Consider the following 21,528-nt stretch of genomic DNA (forward strand, 5'->3'; position numbering starts at 1 on the left):
AGATGGGAGAGGGAGAGAGCGAGCCCAGGCTGGAGCAGAAGTCTGCAAGGTAAGTATCATTGGTGTCAGTGGGAGGAATAGTGCCCCATCATTTGTGTCACTAATACCAACGATGGGGCACTATTCCTCCCCCCACTGACACCAATGATAGGCACTATTCCTCCCCCCACTGACACCAACGATGGGGCACTATTCCTCCCCCCACTGACACCAACGATGGGGCACTATTCCTCCCCCCACTGACACCAACGATGGGGCACTATTCCTCCCCCCACTGACACCAATGATAGGCACTATTCCTCCCCCCACTGACACCAACAATGGGGCACTATTCCTCCCCCCACTGACACCAATGATAGGCACTATTCCTCCCACTGACACCAATGATAGGCACTATTCCTCCCACTGACACCAATGATAGGCACTATTCCTCCCCCCACTGACACCAATGATAGGCACTATTCCTCCCCCCACTGACACCAACGATGGGGCACTATTCCTCCCCCCACTGACACCAACGATGGGGCACTATTCCTCCCCCCACTGACACCAATGATAGGCACTATTCCTCCCACTGACACCAATGATGGGGCACTATTCCTCCCACTGATACCAATGATGGGGCACTATTCCTCCCACTGATACCAATGATGGGGCACTATTCCTCCCACTGACACCAATGATGGGGCACTATTCCTCCCACTGACACCAATGATGGGACACTATTCCTCCCACTGACACCAATGATGGGACACTATTCCTCCCACTGATACCAATGATGGGGCACTATTCCTCCCACTGACACCAATGATGGGACACTATTCCTCCCACTGACACCAATGATGGAGCACTATTCCCCCCACTGACACCAATGATGGGGCACTATTCCTCCCACTGACACCAATGATGGGGCACTATTCCTCCCACTGATACCAACGATGGGGCACTATTCCTCCCACTGATACCAACGATGGGACACTATTCCTCCCACTGACATCAGTGATGGGGCGCTAGTCCTCCCACTGATACCAATGATGGGGCACTATTCCTCCCACTGATACCAATGATGGGGCACTATTCCTCCCACTGATACCAATGATGGGGCACTATTCCTCCCACTGATACCAATGATGGGGCACTATTCCTCCCACTGACACCAATGGCGGGACACTATTCCTCCCACTGATACCAACGATGGGACACTATTCCTCCCACTGACATCAGTGATGGGGCACTATTCCTCCCACTGATACCAACGATGGGACACTATTCCTCCCACTGACACCAATGATGGGACACTATTCCTCCCACTGATACCAACGATGGGACACTATTCCTCCCACTGATACCAATGATGGGGCGCTAGTCCTCCCACTGACACCAACGATGGGACACTATTCCTCCCACTGACATCAGTGATGGGGCACTATTCCTCCCACCGATACCAACGATTGGACACTATTCCTCCCACTGACACCAATGATGGGACACTATTCCTCCCACTGATACCAACGATGGGACACTATTCCTCCCACTGATACCAATGATGGGGCGCTAGTCCTCCCACTGATAACAATGATGGGGCACTATTCCTCCCACTGCAAAATTACAGTTCTGAAGTAGCAACGAAAATAATTTTATGGTTGGGGGTCACCACAACATGAGGAACTGTATTAAGGGGTCGCGGCGTTAGAAAGGTTGAGAACCACTGCTCTAGGGCCTTTGCTAAAAAATATAAATATAATTAATGGGGGGGGGGGTTCTCTAAGAAATTTTCTAGCAAAAAATACCGATTTAAACTTGTAAACAAAACATCCCAAAAAATGCTTGGTCTTCAAGTGGGAAAAAGTCAGCTGAGGTTTACAGAAACAAACATTTCCATTGGTTTATTCAGGGGCATTTTCCCACAATGTCCGAGTAGTCAATGTGGTGTCATCTGTGTAATCCTGGAAGCCCCTTCTTGGTGCTTTCACAGCTTTGACACGATTTTCCATATTTTTGTTGCTGCATGATGTATCAGAGCCTTTGAAATATTCACAGCAACCACATCTGTGATTACCATACACAATGGCTGAGCTCTCGAGAGTAAAAGAAATGATGTAAACTTTGTAGACGCCCCAAAAAAAAAATGTTTTTGATTTATTGCTGCTGATGAGTTTCAGTTCTGAAGTCATGAAGGATGGAGGTTGATTGTTTCTCACACAGTAAATTCTCTCAGCCTTGGAGACAGACACAGACAGGAGGCGACCAGCTTTGAAGAGAATTCCTCCTACAGGTTATATGACTCCCACAATTTACTATTTCTGTACATATGGCAATATAATCTCACTGACTTCACCAGGGCTTTTTTTCAGAGGGAATGCAGTTTTGGCACCTCCAGCACTGAATATACACTATATTGCTGAAAGTATTGGCCCCGCCCTCCAAATCATTGGATTCAGGTGTTCCAATCCCCTCCATGGACACAGGTGTATACAATCATGCCCTAGACATGCAGACTGCTTCTACAGACATTGGTGAAAGAATGGGTCGCTCTCAGGAGCTCAGTGACTCCAAGCGTGGTCCCGTGATAGGTTGCCCCCTGTGCAATAAGTCCATCCGTGACATTTCCTGGCTACTAAATATTCCACGCTCAACTGTTAGTGGGATTATAACAAAGTGGAAGCAGCTGGGAACAACAGCAACTCAGCCACCAAGTGGTAGGCCACGTCACATGACAGAGTGGGGTCAGCGCATGCTAAAGCGCACAGTGCGCAGAAGTCACCAACTGTCTGCAGAGTCAATAGCTAAAGACCTCCAAACTTCATGTGCCCTTCAGATTAGCCCAACAACAGCGGGTAGAGAGCTTCATGGAATGGGTTTCCATGGCCGAGCAGCTGCATCCAAGCCTTATATCACCAAGTGCAATGCAAAGCGTCAGATGCCGTGGTGTAAAGCATGCCGCCACTGGACTCTAGAGCAGCGGAAACATGTTCTCTGGAGTGATGAATTGCACTTCTCTGTCTGGCAATCCGATGGACATGTCTGGATTTGGCGGTTGCCAGGAGAACGGTACTTGCCTGACTGCATTGTGCCAAGTGCAAAGTTTGGTGGAGGAGGATTATGGTGGGGGGTTGTTTTTCAAGGGTTGGGCTTGGCCCCCTAGTTCCGGTGAAGGGAACTTTTAAGGCTTCAGCATACCAAGACATTTTGGAAAATTTCATGCTCCCAACTTTGTGGGAAGAGTTTGGGGATGGCCCCTTCCTTTTCAACATGACTGCACACCAGTACACAAAGCAAGGTCCATAAAGACATGGATGAGCGAGTTTGGGGTGGAGGAACTTGACTGGCCTGCACAGAGTCCTGACCTCAACCCCATAGAACACCTTTGGGATGAGGCTTTCTCATCCGACATCAGTGTCTGACCTCACAAAAAATGCGTTTTGTCAGAATCACATTATCAGTGTCAACATACTACTAGACCTATACCATGACCTGGGTAAATGAGAACCTTCAAAGACAAAACATTGGAATGCGGAAGATTAAATGACTGACACTGGCCTCAGTACTTTCTGAGCATTTGGCACAGAACAATCATGCAGCCAGTGAAGTTAGGGCTTGTGACTTGCATTCTTGATTCTAGTCAGTGACTCTACTCTGTGTTATAGATCTGAGACAGAGGCAGCTCTCTACAGACCAAAGAGCCCTGATAACACACAGGGGAGGAGAGAAAGCGCTGGTTCTTTTTCATTATTCCTCACAATTGTATCAGCAATTCTGCAATGCATTTTGGGTTTTTGACCTTCATTATGGTATCAAAGGATACCAAAGAATAGATAATTGCACCAAAATCTGTTTGAACTCAAAATAGAATTTGTCGAACATGTAAGGGCTCATTCGGATCACCAGTGTAACAGCCTAAAGAATGAGCCATTACTTATGTAACAAATTCTTCTTTGAGTGTGAATGTATTTTGGTCCAATCATCCATTCTTTCTTATCAGCCCTGATGAAGTCGGCGTGATGAAGCCCCCGAAACATATCGGATGCTTGCTGGATTATAGTAATCAGCAAACACACAAACTGGAGTTTCAACCACATCTGTGATGCTCTCATCTCACCACTGTTTTTATGTTCATTGGCTAAGAATATCAGCTAGGCAACTTGCAGAAGAAAAGGACATCAATAGCAGTTAGTTTGGGGTAACCTCAACTGCCATTTTACTTGTTAAGATCGCTCATGATAACCAAAAAAGAAACATGTAAATGGTCAAGATAAGTGGTAAAAAGTGAGGAAAGAGATCAATAAATCAACAGAAAAGGAGATTAATTATTTATTTCAGGTACTTATAGAGCGCTGTTAATTTACAAAATGCTTTACATATACAGTGGGGATCGAAAGTTTGGGCACCCCAGCTAAAAATTTGTATTAATGTGCATAAAGAAGCCAAGGAAAGATGGAAAAATCTCCAAAAGGCATCAAATTACAGATTAGACATTCTTATAATATGTCAACAAAAGTTAGATTTTATTTCCATCATTTACACTTTCAAAATAACAGAAAACAAAAAAATAGCGTCTGCAAAAGTTTGGGCACCCTGCAGAGTTAATATCTTGTACTGCCCCCTTTGGCATGTATCATAGCTTGTAAACGCTTTTTGGAGCCAGCCAAGAGTCTTTCAATTCTTGTTTGAGGTATCTTTGCCCATTCTTCCTTACAAAAGTCTTCCAGTTCTTTGAGATTTCTGGGCTGTCTGTCACGCACTGCTCTTTTAAGGTCTATCCATAGATTTTCAATTAAGTTGAGGTCAGGAGATTGTGAAGGCCATGGCAAAACCTTCAGTTTACGCCTCTTGATGTAATCCCCCGTGGATTTCGAGGTGTGTTTAGGATCATTATCCATTTGTAGAAGCCATCCTTTCTTTAACTTCAGCTTTTTCACAGATGGCATCAAGTTACCATCCTAAATTTGCGGAAATTTTATTGAATCCATTTTTCCTTCTACTCGTGAGATGTTCCCTGTGCCACTGGCTGCAACACGACCCCAAAGCATGATTGATCCAACCCCATGCTTAACAGTTGGACAGAGGTTCTTTTCATTAAATTCTGTGCCCCTTCTTCTCCAAACGTACCTTTGCTCATTCCGGCCAAAAAGTTCAATTTTAACCTCATCGGTCCACAGAACTTGTTTCCAAAACGCATCAGGCTTGTCTATATGTTCATTTGCAAAGTTCAAACGATGATTTTTGTGGTGAGGACGTAGAAGAGGTTTTCTTCTGATGACTCTTCCATGAAGACCATATTTGTACAAGTATCTCTTTATAGTGGAATAGTGTACCACAACTCCAGTGTCTGCCAGATCTTTCTGGAGGGATCGTGCAGTCAAACGTGGGTTTTGAATTGTTTTTCTCACAATCCTGCGAGCTGTTCTGTCTGATATTTTTCTTGGTCTTCCAGATCTTGCTTTAACTTCCACTGTTCCTGATGACTGCCATTTCTTAATTACATTTTGAACAGAGGATATTGACATCTAAAAACGCTTTGCTACCTTCTTATAGCCTTCTCCAGCTTTGTGAGCGTCAACTATTTTCAGTTTCAGTTTTCTAGACAACTGCTTAGAAGAACCCATGGTGCTGATTGTTGGGGCAAGGTCAGATGAGTCTGGGCATTTAAAACCTTTGAGATTGACATCACCTGGTCTTCCCAGACGATGATTGAGAACAATCCATGACACTGGCAGGTCTCAGCTTTGCAAAGGGGGCAGTGCATGCTATAAATTCTGCAGGGTGCCCAAACTTTTGCAGATACCATTTTTTTGTTTTCTGTTATTTTGAAAGTGTAAATGATGGAAATAAAATAACTTTTGTTGACATATTATAAGAATGTCTAATCTGTAATTTGATGCCTTTTGGAGATTTTTCCATCTTTCCTTGGCTTCTTTATGCACATTAATACAAATTTTTAGCTGGGTTGCCCAAACTTTCGATCCCCACTGTATATTGTACATTCACATCAGTCCCTAACCCTCAAGGGGTGTACAATCTAAGGGCCCTAACTCACCTATACATACACACAGGGGCATATGTACCACAAGGAAAACATGGCATTTGCCTAGGGCGGCATTTTTCAGGGGGGCAGCAACCCCCCCCCCCAAAAAAAGGAAGGGACATATGCAGCATGGGGACCAGGTGGGATCTGAAAGAGGCTGCAGGCTGCTTGATGGTGTACGCAGAGCCCGATTCTCATTCCTGGGGATGTCCAGAGCTGTGAAGGTGAGTGTCTTTTGCTCTGTTTCTGGGGGGTTGGGTTGGTGTTAGTGGAAGGCTCTCTCGGGTGGGGGGGTAGAGGTGTTGTTGGTCACTGGTGTTGGTCGGTGTCAGGCTCTCTCTGCCAGGATGGGGGGGCGTCTGATTTTTGTCTTGCCTAGGGCAAAAAAAAACCTAAATATACCACTGCATACACATAGTAGGGACAATTTAGACAGGATCCAATTAACCTACCTGGATGTCTTTGGAGTGTGGGAGGAAAACAGAGTATCCGGAGGAAACCCACGCAGGCAGAACATGCAAATTCCAAGCAGGTGATGCCATGGTTGGGATTCAAACCAATGACTCTTGTACTACCAGGTGGAAGTGCTAACCACTTAGCCACTGTGATACGATGAAATCCTTTGGCTCTGAGCAGGGCAAGACACAACAGGCAATGCAAATAAATATCACTTAACACCAAAGACTGAAAAAAACAAAAAAAAGTAAAGGTTGCCCGTTTTACCGAGTCGCCCAAGGCAAGTGCCTGTAACAGCCCTGAGCAGGATCTCATTCCACAAATGAATACATTTGTGACACTGGGAGTGTTAGAGAGGTACAGCTGTTCCCAGGGGGCTCGTGTGAGTGCAAAAGGGCAGAAATGTGAAAAATAACCCAGAGCTAAACACACACCATCAACATCACAAATTCTTCTCTGATTATTGGCTGAATCATCAGTCTCTTTGGTAAAGCCATGATTCTGCGGAGCACAGACAGTGCGTGCTTCAAATTCTTTGACATAGAATGATGTAAATTGCATTGAAAGGGGACCTATAGCACTTTTCTTTTCTTTTTCTTGTTCAGATGAACATACAAAAGAGATCGGCGTCATGCAAAACTGACTTTTCTGCACCCCATCTCTAATGTTTTTGTGTATAGGACGTGGAAACAAGGCTAATCGACTCAACTATACACGTAAAGATAGGAACTGGGGTGCAGAAATATGGCAGCAGCTGTTCTGATGAGTCAAAATGTGAGATATTTGGCTGGAGCAGGAGGCAGTTTATTGATGATTGATCCCCAACAAAACCCGCTGTAGGCTCCATACTGTCTCTCACATACAGAAAACCAGATTTTTTTTTTGACAGCCACAAATCATATTTAAATCTGCATTGGAAGTTTGAATGTGATTGTTAATACATCGTGTCACCTCCTCCCATGCTCGCCTCCAGGACTTCTCCTGAGCTTCTCCCATCCTATGGAACTCCTTACCCCAATCTGTCCGGCTGTCTCCTAATCTATCCACCTTTAGACGATTCCCTGAAAACCTTTCTCTTTAAAGAAGTCTATCCTGCTTCTACCTAGTAAACCGCCATTTATTTCCTCTATCAGCTCATCCCCTCCACAGTTATTACCTTTTGTATCACTCAACCCTTCCTCCTAGATTGTAAGCTCTAACGAGCCGGGCCCTCTGTTTCCTCTTGAACCAAATTGTACTGTAACTGTAATGTCCGCCTTCATTTTGTACAGCGCTGAGCAAACTGTTGGCGCTATATAAATCCTGTATAATAATAATAATAAAAAAGTACAATAATTAGGGTCTGCAGGCAACAGTGAAGCACGGTGGAGGTTCCTTGTAAGTCTGGGGCCACATTTCTGCAAATGGAGTTGTAGATTTGGTCAGGACCAATGGTGTCGTCCATCTGGCTGATGTCACTCAGCCAGTTTTGGCTTTGGATCGATCCCACCATTAATGTCAGGATCCACCCAGATGCCTGAGCTCTGGAGGGGCAGAGCAGAGAGCCGGTGACTAACAGTCACCGGCTCTCTGCTGAGTGAAGACCGAGTGCTGAGCGATCAGCTGTCTGTGATCTCACCCACATAGCTGCTCAAACATGTTAAAAAATGTAATTTTATATACATCCATGGTGTGGATGGGTGAATGTGCTCTTCTTGCTCATGTTAGAGCAGTGCATAAAAGACAGACAAGGAAAACATCCTGGTTTCCTTGGACCCAAGAAAGTCAACAGTACATTCTTTCTTTTACTACAGTAGCTCTTCACTATTCTCATCCTTATTGTTCTTCCTTTGTGAAAGGGTTACAAATGCAGCTTCTGAAACTCGTTAATCTGCTGCTGTAAAAGTAGGTTTTTCACCTTAACCACTTGTCCTCCAGAGGATTTCCCCCCCCCCCCCCCACTTTCAGGCTAGGCCATTTTTTGTGATACGGCACTGCGTTACTTTAACTGACAATTGTGCGGTCATGCAACGCTGCACCCAAATGAAATGTAAGTCCTTTTTTTCCCATAAATGGAGCTTTCTTGTGGTGGTATTTGAACGCCTGTGTATTTTTTATTTTTTGCGCTATTTCTTTTGAAAAAAAAGACCGACAGTTTTGAAAAGAAAAACATTTTTGACTTGCTATAAAACATATCCAGTAAAAAAAATAAAAAAAACAATTTTCATCATAAATTTAGGCTAAAATGTATTCTGTAACATGTTTTTGCTAAAATAAAAAATCCCAATATGTGTAAATTAATTGATTTACATGAAAGTTATACGTTTACAAATGGCGGTATATATACTGGAATTTTTTTTTTTATACTGATAATGGCGGCAATCAGCGACTTATAGTGGGACTGCGGGATTGCGGCGGGCATTCTGACAGTGGGGGGGGGGGGGAATGACTGACTAACTGTCACTGATTTAAATTTAAAGGGTGCCTCGGGACTGTCCATCATTTTAAAGGGTGCCTCGGGACTGTCTATAATTTTAAAGGGTGCCTCGAGATTGTGCATGATTTTAAAGGGTGCCTCGGAACTGTCCATCCATTTAAAGGGTGCCTCGGGACTGTCCATCATTTTAAAGGGTGCCTCCGGACTGTCCATCCATTTAAAGGGTGCCTAGGGACTGTCCATCATTTTAAAGGGTGCGTTGGGACTGTCCATTATTTTGAAGGGTGCCTCGGGACTGTCCATCATTTTAAAGGGTGCCTCGGGATTGTCCATCATTTTAAAGGGTGCCCCGGGACTATCCATAATTTTACAGGGTGCTTCGGGGCTGTCCATAATTTTAAAGGGTGCCTCGGGACTGTGCATGATTTTAAAGGGTGCCCCGGGACTGTCCATAATTTTAAAGGGTGCCTTGGAACTGGCCATCATTTTAAAGGGTGCCTCAGGACTGTCCATAATTTTTAAAGGGTGCCTCGGGACTGTCCATCATTTTAAAGGGTGCCTCAGGACTGTCCATTATTTTGAAGGTTGTCTTAAGACTATCCATAATTTTAAGGGTTCCTCGGGACTGTCCATAATTTTAAAGGGTTCCTTGACCAAAAAAAGGTTAAAAAACTCTGTTGTAGAAAGATCCACAGTTTACTAGAAAGCAGAGGGAGCAATCAAACCTGCAGCAGGTGAAACACTAAAAAGACCAAAAATGACCAACACAGCTCCATTGACTACATTGAGCAACACTAAATTTTTCTAACAACAAAACATCAGCTCCGCTGGATACAATGAGCCAGAACTACCTAATCCAACCACGTATCTAGGAGGGTGCTACATAAAAAAAATAAAAACTGCCACCATTTTTTTTCTAGGGTCACTGCTTTCAGAAAATATATAATATTTGGAGGTTTTAAGTAATCTTCAGCCCTAAAATGTGCATTTTATCGTTTGCATTTAAAAAAAAATGGGTTCAGCAGTTGAAGAATAAAATGTACTTGTCGGTAGAGTCTATACATAGCTTCAATCACTAGAAACAGGGGGTGTCCCGAGGCAGGTGCTGGGGGGGCGGCCCGCATGGGGTGCAACCAACCACACGGGGTGACACCGGACCCGCTCCACGAAAAGGTAAGTTGTAAAGCAAGCCGACGATCCCCACAGGATGGATCCAATCCATCCTGCGGGGATTGTCGGCTTTCTTTACAACGTACCTTTTCGCGGAGCAGGTCAGGTGCAGGGGCGGACTGACAACTCATGGGGGCCCCCGGGCAATAGGGGATCATGGGGCCCCTGTGTCCTTCCCAAACTCAAAAAAGCCTATGAAAAAGGTACCAGTGGCATCTCATGGGGCCCCCTACTGACCCCGGGCCCTCGGGCAGTGCCCGAGTTTCCAAATGGTCAGTCCTCCCCTGGTCAGGTGTCACCCCGTATAGGTTGCATGCGGGCGATCCCCGCAGGATATATCGGATCTGCTGATTGGGGAGCATAATCGATTGGACTCCGCTCCATTATGCTCAATCCGCAGATCAGATCCATTCTGCGGGGATCATCGGCTTTCTCCCCAATCCGCAGATCCGATATATCCTGTGGGGATCGCCCGCATGCAAACTATACGGGGTGACACCTGACCAGGGGCGGACTGACCATTTGGAAACTCGGGCACTGCCCGAGGGCCCGGGGTCAGTAGGGGGCCCCATGAGATGCCACTGGTACCTTTTCGTGGAGTGGGTCAGGTGTCACCCTGTATAGGTTGCATGCCGGCGATCCCCGCAGGATGGATCGGATCTGCGGATTGGGGAGCATAATGGATCGGACTCTGATCCATTATGCTCAATACGCAGATCCGAACCATTCTGCGGGGATCATCAGGGCATCAGGGGGGTGACACCAACCCTAGGGATGCCCCTGACTAGAAATCTATTCATTTTTGTTTCGGGCAAAACCCCAAATCTTCATAACAGAGGGTTCAGCAGGACTGAGATTTCCTGATGAAAGAATGTGGATTATGTCCTGTCCATCTATTGTTTGCTGTGTCTCGGTAATCGTTCTCCTCCTATGTGTTGTATTACCACTCCTCGGCTCGCTCTGCTTCCCAGGAGAATATCATACAATAAAAATGCTGAAGAATGAGATGAACGGGTTAAGCAGATCCCAGATGTCGTTTGACGAAAACGCCTAATACCCAGATTAGTGATGAGATATAAAGGCGATTATTAGTGTAATTATCCTCCTCTTTTCTGAACTTGTTCTTCTCTTCGCTTCTAGTTGTTTTTGGATGACACCAAACAAGAAACTCTGTGTTCTCCGCAGCAACAATTAGCTCTTTCCCGCCATGACTTGGAAGCCAGGAGCCAAAGTTATAGCTGAGCCATCCCTGCTCACAGGCTGAATGTGGAAAGAAAGTTCCATCTCACACTGGATCCATCACCGGCATCCGGCATATTGTTTAACCCCTCGCCTACCGGGCACTTATACCCCCTTCCTTACCAGGCCAATTTTCAGCTTTCAGGCTGACGCACTTTGGATGACTATTGCGCGGTCATGCAACATTGTACCCATATGAAATTTTTATAATTTTTTCCTCACAAATAGAGCTTTCCTTTGATGGTATTTACTTGCTGCTGGGTGTTTTACTTTTTGCTCTATAATCATAAAAATAGCAAAAAAAGAAAAAAAGAAAAAGTTTCTTTGTTTCTATTATAAAATTTTTCAAACAGGTATTTTTTCTCCTTCACTGATGTGCGTTGATGAGGCAGCACTGATGGGCACTGATAGGCGGCACTGATAGGCGGCACTGATAGGCGGCACTGATGAGGTGGCACGGATAGGCAGCATTGACAGGCGACACTGATGAGCTGGCACTGATGGGTACTGATAGTCGGCACTGACAGGCGGCACTACTGGGCTGCACTGATGGGCACTGGCAGGCACAGGTGGGTGGCACTGCTGGGCACTGGTGAGCAGAACTGGTGGGTGGCACTGTTGGGCACAGATCTCAGGGCATTGATCATCAGTGCCCTGATGATCAGTGCCGATCCCAGCTCGGAAAACTGCCGGTTCTCAGCAGTACTTTCCTCACGCTCTGACAGCATGAGGAAAGTGCGGCCGAGAATCGGCAATTGCATTTCCCGGTGATCAACGTGTCATTGGACACAGCTGATCACGTGGTAAAAGGCCGGTTTGATTGGCCTTTTACCACATCACGTGATCAGCTGTGTCTGTAGGACACAGCGATCACGGAGATCGCCGGATGCGCGTCCCTGGGACCGCACAGGAGAGCGCGTTCTGGGAGGACGTCATATGATGCCCTCCCAGAACTGGCCCGGCCGCAGTGCAGCCATCATTCGGCTATCTGCGGTCGGCAACTAGTTAAAGTGTTACTAAACCCACAACAGTACAATCAGTCTGTATATGCAGTAAAGCATGCGTGTTGTACTCACTGTGGAACCTAAGGGGTTAATCCTCCGCATTTTGTAAAAAGGCTGTTTGATCCTTTCTTCTCTGATCCTCCCGTTTCATTAACCCTTTAGATATTAACCCCTTCTTAGCCAGTGTAATCAGTACAGTTACAGTGTATGATATCACTGATCACTATTGGTGTCAGTCAGTTCCCACCTAGTGTCAGATTGCCTGCCGCACTATCACAGTCCCACTGTAAGTGGCTGATCGCCGCCGTTAGTGATTTAAAAAAAAGTCCAGTGTATATACCATAGTATGTAAGTGCTATAACTTTCATGCAAACCAATCAAAAAAACTTATTGGGATTTTTTTTTACCAAAGACATTTTGGCCTAAATTTATGAAGAATGTTTTTTTTAATTGGATATGTTTTATAGCAGAAAGTAGAAAAAATATTGTTTTTTCCCCAAAATCTTTAGTATTTTCTTGTTTATATAACAACAAATAAAAAAAAACAGTGGTGATCAAATACCACTAAAAGAAAGCTCTATTTGTGTGAAAAAAAAATATACATTTCATTTGGGTACAGTGTTGCATGACCGCACAATTACCAGTGCCGAATAGCAAAAAAATGCCCTGGTCATGAAGGGGGTCAAATCTTTTGGAGCTGAAGTGGATAAATGTCCTTGTGGGCTTCGTTTATATAGGAGAAAACACAGCTGTAGGTGTGAAGCAAGCCTAACACAGGAAAAATACACAATCCCTTAAATTTACCATATGCTATACAATCAGATTGTACAATCTCCTGTAGACCTGCACAAGTGTCTGCTGGGATCATTTTGGTAGATCTAAAAGGAGATTGTATAGAGATCCTACAATCACATTGTATGGTGTAAGACAAACTTTGGGCACACAGACAAATTTGCACCCGGAAACGTTCCAGACCATAGTTCTGGGTGGAGTTTTTCTCTAGGTGGTCATTGCAGCCATCAGATCCAATGATATTGGAGAGATCATTGTGTAGACCCGGAGCCGGCACAGTCAGAGTGAAGAAAGCCACCATGTCACCCACATGCCACAGCTAACAGGAGAAGTACAAGTGTTTTCCGCAAACCTCCTCCAGACAAAACATCAAAATGTCACCCGCCCACATGTGATGTCAGTGAGCCCAGATCACGGTGTACAGATCTAGAGATATGAGTGCCACACACAGCTAAACAGGCAATAAAACATAAAAAGTCTTTGTCATCAACTTAAAAGGAGAAATGTGGGAAAAGTAAAAAAAAAAGCAAACACATATACTTACCTCCCTGAGGCAGCATTGGTGTGAAGTTGTAGCTGTACCCCGCCGGCTCTAAGCATGAGAGCTGAGCAATCTCGGTCTGCTCTGAGCCAGGGGAGGACTGACAGCTCATGGGGCCCCCGGGCAATAGGGGATCATGGGGCCCCTGTGTCCTTGACCACACTCAAAGCACACCCAAATAAGAAGCCTATAAAAAGGTACCAGGGGCATTTCATGGGGCCCCCTACTGACCCTGGGCCCTCAGGCAGTGCCCAAGTGCTCTAATTGTCAGTCCGCCCCTGCTCTGAGCAGAGAGCGGTGACTGTCAGTTACTGCTCTCTGCTCTGTCCCTCCAGCGCTTACTGGAATGCTGGGTTGTAGAGGGGGAGGGGAGTGGCTGACTCAGGTTCTTAGGGGCATGCTGAGAGGATGAGCCAGTGCTGGTTAGGACCATATTATTGGGATACTTCTAGAGCCTGAAGCGGCCCTGTGACGTCAGCGGACAGTGGGCGTTAGCCTGCTGGCAGCTGATTCTGGGTCACAGGAAAGCAAAAGTAAGTGCACGTTTGTGACCCAGAAGAGAAGTATGGCCAAAAAAGCTTTGGTTTTGTTGGCAGATCCATCCATCTATCCATCCATCCTTCTAGATACCCATCCCTCTAGCTATCCATCCTTTCAGTTACCTATCCATCCATCCAGTTACCCATCCATCTATCTATCCATCCCTTCAGCTACCCATCCATCCCTCTAGTTACCCATCCATCCAGTTACCCAAGCATCTATCTATCCATCCCTTCAGTTACCCATTCATCCATTTATCCATCCATCCCTCTAGTTAGCCAGCCATCCATCTATCCAGCCATCCCTCTAGCTATCCATCCTTTCAGTTACCCATCCATCCCTTCAGTTACCCATCCATCCCTTCAGTTACCCATCTATCTGTCTGTCTTTCCGTCTGTCTTTCCGTCCGTCCGTCCTTCCGTCCATCTGTCTTTCCGTCCGTCCGTCCATCTGTCTGTCTGTCTATCTATCTATCTATCTATCTATCTTTCCGTCCGTCCATCTATCTATCTATCTTTCCGTCCGTCCGTCTATCTATCTTTCCATCTATCTATCCGTCTGTCTATCTATCCATCTATCTATCTTTCCGTCTATCTATCCATCTATCTATCTATTCATCCCTTCAGTTACCCATCCATCCAGTTACCCATCCATCTATCTATCCATCCCTTCAGTTACCCATCCATCCATTTATCCATCCATCCCTCTAGTTAGCCAGCCAGCCATCCATCTATCCAGCCATCCCTCTAGTTACCCATCCATCTGCCCATCTTTCTAGTTACCCATCCATCTATCCATCTACCCATCCTTCTAGTTACCCATCCACCCATCTATCCCTTCATCCATCTATTCATCCTTCCATCTCCCCATCTATCACATTTTGCAGTCATCAATCAAAAATATCTGCATATCCATCCTAACAAGATAATGTTCTTGTTTTTAGATTCATATTGTTGGCAGATCCATCCTTCCATCCATCTCTCTATTCATCCACCCATTCATTCCTGCATTCATTCATCCATTTATCCATCCATCCCTCTATTCATCCATCCATCCCTCTATTCATCCATCCATGCATGCATACATTTATCCTTCCATTTCACCAGACCCAAAGGAACAAAAAAATCTGCAATATGGACGCAGACAAAAATAAAAACCCGACAGGGGTTCTAGCCTTCCCCTACTCTACCAAATAAAGACATTTTTATTTCTGACGGTGTTGTGTGCTAAATCCTGGAACAAAAATGTAATATAATGCAGCTTACCTATTCTTAGATGTGGTAGCTGCATTCGGTTTAATTTTTCAGGCGAAGTTCATATTCTGCAAGTATAGAATATACCTGTTGATTCTGCTGGAATTCTAGTGCACATTTACCTTCCTCTGCACTGACCTGAAATATCAAATAATGTCGGCATTCCCAGCTATTACTGTGAACTACAACACATTTCCGGCTATAATAGAGATGATGAGAGCCAGAGTTGTCTATATACTAAAGCAGGAACACAGTCGGGGGTGACAACACTTCTCCATAGATACAATGCAGTGAGTGAGTGTTGTCACAGTAGGACAGGAGGTGTGTTATTGGCAGGATCACCAAGTGAAAACAAAGGAAAAAGAGCCTGAAAAGAAAAAGCAATCCAGCCACCACATCTAAGGACCATTAAGCTGTAATATAGTACATTATTGCCCTTGGGTTTAGATACACTTTACCAGAAACACAGACAGCAATAAAACCTGACAGAGGCTCTAACCTCTTGCCACTCTATCCAAAACCCCCAAAAAATTAAAATAAATATAAAATAGGTCATTTTTTTCTTAACATATTTAACATATTTGCTAAAAGTAGATCGTTTAAAATACTGTAAAATAAAATAATGATTAAAAAAAACAATGTTGTCCCTAAACTGCATTAGCTTTCCTACCCCCCCCCCCCTTCAAAATATGAAAATCATCTTAAAGTGGAATTAAACTCAAAAACAAAAAATTAACATAACTATTAAATTAATAGTATTAATAATGAAAATTCATATTAATATATATTAAATTAAACCCCCCAAAATTTTAAATAAATAAAAAATAATAAAATAGGTAATTTTTTAATTAACATATTTGCTAAAAGTAGATAGTTTAAAATTCTGTAAACTAAAATAATAATTAAAAAAAAACATTGTTGTCCCTAAACCGCATTAGCTGTCCTAATCCCCCCTCCCTTCAAAATATAAAAGTCATCTTAAAGCGGTATTAAACTCGACAGCAAAATTTTTTAATAAATATTAAATGAATATTATTAATAAATATAATTAATATTAATAAATATTAAATTAAGCAAAAAAAAAATAAAATAAATATAAAATAATAAAATAGGTATTTTTTAAATTAACATATTTGCTAAAAGTAGATAGTTTAAAATACTGTAAAATAAAATAATAATTAAAAAAAATGTTGTCCCTAAACCGCATTAGCTGTCCTAAACCACATTAGCTGTCCTAATCCCCCCCCCCCCCTTCAAAATATAACAGTCAGCTTAAAGCAGTATTAAACTCAAAAGCAAACATTTATTATATTGCAGCTTACCAATTCTTAACGGTGATGGCTGCATTAGTTTTCTTTTCTTGAATTTTATTTTAATTTCACCTGGTGATCTGGCTAGCAAGTCTGTTGTTTTTCATATATATCAGTTACAGGGATGAGACATACATTTTACCACTGACAGGGGTGCTTGCAATGATCAGCTTTTATTTATTCATAAAAAATCATTATCCCAAGAGCATAAAAAAACTGCATTAACTGATTCTAAAGTGTGAGCTGGAGTTTGGCTTCAATTTGTTAGTGTATATAAATCTGCTAGTACATCTAACACTCTCCTCCCCCTTAGTCTGCTGTGCCCCCTGTGCGTCTTCACCCAGAGCGGGGGCACTCTAAGGTGAAAACAGAGGGGGGAGGGGAGCCTACTAAAAAAAAAAAACAAAACAAAACAATGCAACCACCACATCCAATGACATGTAAGCTGCAATATATTACATTTTTGGTTTTGGGTTTAATATCACTTTAAATAGATTTTGCCAACTTCTCCGGCACTGAAAGAGTTAACCCTCAGTCGTTTATCTGTGTCATACGTGTCAGACGCGGCACGCTCTGTATAAAACCAACAAAGATTTTTTTTCTTTTCTGGTTTCCTGTATATATATATTAGATGTTTGCGAGGACATGAAAGCCGTATATAATAAAATGATAGTAAGAATATCAAGAAAAACTCAAAGGTTTGTGGAAAAGTGCTGAAAAAGTTTTTCTATATATAATCAGACGTATTTCCATTTAGATCCGGCGAGTTTCGTGAAGACGAATGTACTCTTTCTGCACGTCAAGCATTCTTTAAAGGGCAGCCGTATGTCCCACATATAACCACAGAATTGTCTCCTTTACATTGTATTCTTTCTATTGAAAGGTGGTTTGCAGTATTTTAGAGAAAGGGATTTTTTTGGTCATTTTTGGTAAAATTCAGTATAGGTTGAGTTTTATTATATTGCAAGTTTAGTACCCCCCCACAAACCCATTTTGTAGAGTCATGTGTTGCTGCGATGAGGGGAGAAATAAATGATTTATTAAAACAGTAAAACATAAATAAATATATCACAGTGTCAAGTTATATTCAAAGTGTCTGATGGTGTGCAAAAAGTGGTATTATATTTATAATAATAATAAGTCCATAAAGTGATCAAGTGATGACACTATATACTTTCACTGTAAAGTGACTGCTGGTGCTGAATAAAGTGACAAAATGTCCAACAAGTGATAAATGGAAGATCCAATTATGATCTCAAACACTGGTGATCGATATCATCTATCCAACGATCTGGTGATGTGCCAAGTAATGTAAGAATTGCGCACTCACCAGATGCGCAATCAAATCACGCATATAGAGATATAAACTCTCGGTAGTCAGCTGGAGGTCCCTCTAAGGATATGTGCAGCCTGGTCTGGAGTTCCCTCTCTGGTTCATCTGCAGTCAGCAATACCTCTGCCATCCTCTTTATACAGCTCTGTGGGTTGTTAGGCTCACAAAGAGCCCAAAAAAGGATGCCAATAGCGTGATACTGCTTTTAGGAAATATTTATTCTTTCCATAAAGTGCAAAATACAGAGAGAAAAATAACACTGACCATATGAGAATTTCCAAGATGGCCGCTGGGCCTACACATGGCACCGGCGGTGTGACGTCATGACGTTGCAGCTCATTTATTATAGTACTAGGGTTGTTGGTTCAAATCCCAACCACGGCACCTCCTGCCTGGAGTTTGCATGTTCTCATTGTGCCTGTGTGGATTTACTCCGGGTACTCTGGTTTCCTCCCACACTCCAAAGACATTCTGGTAGGTTAATTGGCTCCTGTCTAAATTGGCCCTAGTATGTGTATGTATGAATGTGAGTTAGGGACCTTAGATTGTACGCCCCTTGAGGGTTAGGGACTGATGTGAATGTACAATATATACATATGGGCAGCACAGTGGCTAAATGGTTAGCACTTCCCCCTTGCATTACTCGGGTTGTTGGTTCAAATTCCAACCACGGCACCAGCTGCCTGGAGTTTGCATTTTCTCCCTGTGCCTACATGGGTTTCCTCCGGGTACTCTGGTTTCCTCCCACACTCCAAAAGACATGCTGGTAGGTTAACTGGGTCCTGTCTAAATTGTCCCTAGTATGTGCATGTATGAATGTGAGTTAGGGACCTTAGATTGTACGCCCCTTGAGGGTTAGGGACTGATGTGAATGTACAATATATATGAAAAGCGCTGTGTAAATTGATGGCGCTATATAAGTACCTGAAATAAATAAATATCACAACTTACCAATTCTTATATGTAGTGGTTGCATTAGTTTTCTTTTCTAAACTTTCTTTCTTCTATTTTCATCTGGCGATCCAGCCAGGAAGTCTGTTGTTTTTCAACAGAACAAGCTCTCTTGCAGTTGCAGGGATGAGACAAACCATTTAACATTGGCAGGGACGCTTACAATGATCAGCAGTTATTTATTTATGTAAAACCCTTATCCCAAAAAGGAAAAAACAAACTCTTGCTGTAACTGATTGTAAAGTGTGATCTGGAGTTTGGCTTCAGTTTGTTAGTGTATTCAAATCTAGTACATCTAACACTCCCCTTCCCACAGGCTGACAATGCTGCTGTCCAAATGTGCCCCCTGTGCTCCTTCATCCAGAGTGGGGGCGCTCTATAACAGGAGGTGTGTTGCTGGCCCAGATCTCCAGGTGAAAACAGAGGGGGGAAAAGAAAACCAATACAATCTCATGATCGGTAAGTTGCAAAATATAAAATTTTTGGTTTGGGGCTTAAAGGATAAGTTCACCTTTTGGGCAAAAATAATAAATGCACATTTTTTACAGGTAAAAAAATGTGCATTGATTATGTTTGTCCAAAGAAGCCTGGAAAGCATTGCACCAGTGATCAGTAGATTGCTGATGCCATGCAGGTCTCCTGCAGACCTGTCAGAATATCTGCCTGTCGTATAGGATGTACAGGAAGCTTCAATGAACTACCAGAGTTCCACAGCGCCGTGGTAGGTCATTGAAAACTACAAGCCCTCAGGTGCTAAGGGTGCTGGGACTTGTAGGCACTCATTCACAGAACTCTGTGAATGGATGATGCAGCCGTGTGGGCGGAGCCCTGCACAGCCGCGCTGTATTTAAACCTGACAGATAGTACGAGGAGACTTCTCTCCGTATTATGTCAGAGGGGGGGGGGGGGGCTGTGGCTATGGGTACGTTACATGTTCCACCCTAGAAACGGGTGAAACGTAACATATTCCCAAATGTGAACTTATCCTTTAACACTGCTTGAAGTACAGTAAGTACAAGTGAATTATAGGGAAATTATCATTGGTTTTGGTCAAGTTTAATTTTTGGATTCATTTACAAACTGTTTTATATCTTTTTGTAGTTTTTTTAACCACTTCCAGTCCGGACACTTTCACCCCCTTCCTGCTCAGGCCAATTTTCAGCTTTCAGCGTTATCACACTTTGAATGACAATTGCGCGGTCATGCAACACTACCCGTATGAATTTTTTAGCATTTTTTGAGACAGATAAAGCTTTATTTTGGTGGCATTTATTCACCGCTGGGATTTTTATTTTTTTTGCTATGTAAATGAAAAACTCCAAAAATTTTGAAAAAAAGTGTTTTTCTTATAAAATTTTGCAAATAAATATAATAAATAATAATAATAATAAATATAAATATTTTATGAATAAATATTTCATCATAAATCTTGGGCAAAATTTATTCCGTTATCTTTTTAGTAAAAAAAAATAACCCAAATTAGTATATAACCAAAATTAAACATTTTTTTTTACATTTGTTTATATTATTATTTATGTTTTTTTTACATACTGTCACCCTAGCAGTACAGTGTCACCATGGTGACACTGTACTACTTGTGGTGGGAGATGATTTTTTTTTTTTTTTTACAGTGATTACTTTTACACCCATAAAGGCTGTAAAAGCAATCATTTCTCCTTCTCTCTGGCTGCATTCTTGCAGCCATTGAGAAATACTGTGTGAGCTGTGATTGGTCACAGCTTGTCACATGGTACAAGGCTATTGTGAATAGCCTTGTACCATGTGACCTCTGTGATCATTCACAGATTTCACATAGTACGCAATGGTGTCAGCAAGTGACATCCTGCTTACTACTCTGCATGTGATGACTGATTGGCCAATCAGTGATCACACGAGGTCCCATCAGCCGCTTATATACAATGGCTGGACGGGAGGTGGTTAAGCCTTAGGCTGGCCATACACTATACAACTTTCTTACAAATTTCTGCCCAATTTCCTTTAGATTTACCTTCAACTATGTAGTGCAACAGCCGGCCTAATTGGATACAATTGAAAGTGTTGTTAGGTTTGACCTCCTATTATATGGTTTTTGATAAATCTAAACCAAAAATCTCAAGAAAATTGTGTAATGTATGGCCAGACTAAAGCAAAAATCTCAAGATAAAATTGCATAATGTATGGCCAGCCTTATTTTTTTTTTTTTAACCTCCCTGGCGATATGATTATTTCAGATTTTCGAAAGCAGTACCATTATTTTGCATGGAAATTTGGTGGTTTTTTATTGTAGGCCTGTAATTTTTAGGAATAACTCACTGAAATCTGTCCGAACAAGAGTCTAGTAAACATCCAGGGTGTGATAAAACTTGAAACACGAAATCATAAATTATAATTTAATAAATAATTATAAAAATAATAATAAATTTAATTCAATAATATAATCAAACCAAAAACACTGAAATGTGAAATAGAGCGCCAAGTTCGCACATCGCTGAGCAAAG

This window comes from Staurois parvus, unplaced genomic scaffold (assembly GCF_062004578.1).
Source record: "Staurois parvus isolate SC_StPar_1 unplaced genomic scaffold, SC_StPar_1.0 ptg000283l, whole genome shotgun sequence".
NCBI lineage: Eukaryota > Metazoa > Chordata > Amphibia > Anura > Ranidae > Staurois > Staurois parvus.